This window comes from Rhipicephalus sanguineus, chromosome 1 (genome assembly GCF_013339695.2).
Source record: "Rhipicephalus sanguineus isolate Rsan-2018 chromosome 1, BIME_Rsan_1.4, whole genome shotgun sequence".
In the NCBI taxonomy this organism is placed as follows: domain Eukaryota; kingdom Metazoa; phylum Arthropoda; class Arachnida; order Ixodida; family Ixodidae; genus Rhipicephalus; species Rhipicephalus sanguineus.
Window position 1 is genome coordinate 71,364,623 of NC_051176.1, and position 3,026 is coordinate 71,367,648.

Genomic DNA, 3,026 nt, shown 5'->3' on the forward strand with positions numbered 1-3,026 from the left:
TTCGACTGCGCAAATAAAACTTCTCTGAAGCCAAACCTTTATAAGCGCATCTCATTCACGAATATTATATTCTAAAATAAAAGTCCATTAACCTGTATGGCCTATCCAAACGGCGAAAGAAAGAAACAGACGACAAAGAGTCGCAGAGTGAGCGCTGGCATTGTCGTCTGCCTTCCAACTTGAGCGGCCGTTCGTTACTTTTTAAGCTTCGTAAAATTGTACATCGATGTAGAAGTTTCCAGAGTAAATAAAACTCGTTTCTGTCCAATGATAAAAATTAAATAGCTAACTACGTACTCCTTGAGTACGAAATAAGCATTTTGACGCAAGGAACGCGTTGAAGTCAGCTGCGTCTTCGATGTGTCTGGGCTCTTCGTGAACGATGCGAATCCGAACCGATTCCGAATCTGACATATCCCAGCATTGCCATGCGTCATAGGGTGTGCTGCAATATTCACCGTAGACGACCAAATAAACAGCTAGGTGGACAGCGGCCATCTTAAGTCCCATTCCACTTCTGACGTAGAGGGCAAAACAGAAAGCTTTGAGAAGACGGCATCGGAGACAAACAGTCCGTTCAATTCAGCTGCACCACTTGAACACGGTTCACGGTGGTGCACGGAGAGTGCAGCATTCTTGGAGCACCAGTTCAGGGGGTTCAGCTGGATCGCGAGATCAGCGCCACGGTGAAACGAATGCCAAGGTGCAGCTGCGGTGCAGGCGTTCTGCTCCGCGTCCCAACACAGCGTTCCCTGTTTCTTGTGTTGGTGAAAACGTTTTTCTGTTTCCTTTTTTGCCATTTGCGTTTGTTTTTGAGAAAGTCGGTAAGATTTTTTTTAGTGTGTGTGTGTGGGTGCATAGCTGTTGCGCTGAGCTTCTACGATGGACTGGACCACGCTTGCGACAGTCGCGCAAGTGGCCGTGGAACGTGTGGACTCGGACAGCGACGAAGAGGAGTTCGACGACATCGTCGCGATGTTGGCTGTAAAGCTTGTGAGAACGGACAGAAACCGCATTCCACGGTACTGTGAAGACGTCGTTGGCAGATATTTTATTGTGAAGACGTCGTTGGCAGATATTTTACGCGAGACTTTTAACTCTCTTCCTGACAGATATCGAGCATCTCCGTTCTTGCCGGAGGCTCATGGAGGGCGTGCACGAATCAGTGCGGAGAAAACCTGCCTTATTGTTTTAACAGCATGTACTCGATTGCAGATAGGTTTACGTAGCCGAGTCGTCCGCGCACGCGTGCATCGACAGGGTGCTCAACCTTCTGCAAAGCATGAGCGAGGAGGTAATCACGTGGCCGGACCAGCAACAGCAGGAGCGTATCAAAGCGGGCTTCTTAGCAAAGAGCGCTGGTAAGGGGCCACGAAGCACCATAGGGTGCGTAGACGGATGTCACGTGGAGATTAACACCCCGAGTGTGTCGGCGCACTCATACTTCAACCGCAAGAAGTTTCCGTCACTCATCCTCCAGGACATATGTAACCACGAAAACCGATTCACAGACGTACTCATTGGGTTCCCCGGGTCGGCGCTTGACGCCCGGGTTCTCCGTGAAGGCCCTTTTTTTGAAGAAGCAGCAACAAAGTGCTGTAATTGCTATATTCTGGGAGACTCTGCCTACCCGTTGCTGCCCTGGCTCATGGTGCCTTATAAAATATGGAGCGGAGCTTCCCTACCTGGAAAAGAAAATATAATAGTGTCATGCACAGCAGCGAGTTGCTATAGAGGTAGCGTTCGAATTGCTTAAGCAGCGGTTCCGCCGGCTGTATCTCGTGGATGCAGCCAGCATCAAGTAGTGCTGCTTGATAATTATGGGCGCATGCGTCCTCCACAACATTTGCAACGAAGAAAGAGACTTCTTTGAAGAACTACGGGAACTCCCAGACTCGGAGGAGGTTGGCAATGACGACGACAGTGGCGTTGTTGTTGACCGCAGTGTAGAAGGCTACAGCAAATGCCTGCGAAAGGCAATTGCTCAGAAGCAATGCTAGAGCACAGAACTGCTTTGCCTTGTACCTTTTGTGACGAACAGCAGTTTATTTTGTGGTTCCACTAAGGAATATTCATGCATATATCTTTTGATTCAGGTTGTGTTTTCATGCTGCAAATGTCTCTTGTTTGTAAAAGATGGGAACTGGAGGTCCCCATATCGTTCTATTGCGGTGCAAATCTGATTAAAACACACAGTTACATTTATTGACAAGACTTTCAGGGCATTTTATTCAGAAGCAGGAGGCTGCTTTTTCCACAGCAGTCACAAGTCGCTCCAATAGACCAATTTTTTTTCGAAGCGGTCTACCCTCTCTTTCTTGGCCTGCTGAAATTCATTGAGCAATGCTTGCCGTGATGTGCCGTCCCTTTTCCTTTTCTAACTGATGCTTCCCTATTCCCTTCATTCGAAAGTGTAGCTCTTGCGGGGCTTGGGACGGACTCGTCATGTGACAGAGGTGCGGCTGGCTCTGTGCAGCTGTTCTCGTCGATGTTAGGACACTTGCTGAAAAATAAAGTACAGTATTAAGGGGGATAACTTAACTTCAGCGAAATTATAAAGTAACTGCACCTGCTGTCCTTTTCTATTATGGCTCCAGGCCTCATTAGTACAGTAGGACTGATGTGGTGCTCTTTCTCAAGTACATCACTAAGAAAAAAAAGGTATTGTAAATATATAACCAGTTAAAAAGTTCGACAAGTTAAAAAGTTCGACTACTGTGAAATGCTCGACAATACTCACTCTTCATGCTCGCAGAAAGCTCTTGAGTGCCCCGATGAATTGTTCTTCACCTTTGTCTCTTGTATGAGCGCTCTAAATTTTCCATTTATTTTGCACTTGCACTTGCGTGATTTCAGCGAGAATTCGGACGATATCATGCCTGCAATGGCTTGCCACATGGCCTTTTTTGTCCTGTGAGAGAATGAAAAGAGACAGGAAACTTGATCACGAAATAAGTTAGCGGGGTATGCAAAAGTTGTGAAAGTGAAACTTGCTTAAATCCGCCTTTCTTTCCGACGAGAGGCTT

The 3,026-nt window shown here is 47.0% G+C and overlaps 1 pseudogene; it reads left to right on the plus strand.

The window, feature by feature from the left end:
• The first annotated feature begins 882 nt into the window (after positions 1-882).
• Positions 883-2,000, plus strand: LOC119398042 (uncharacterized; annotated as a pseudogene).
• The last annotated feature ends 1,026 nt before the right edge of the window (positions 2,001-3,026 follow it).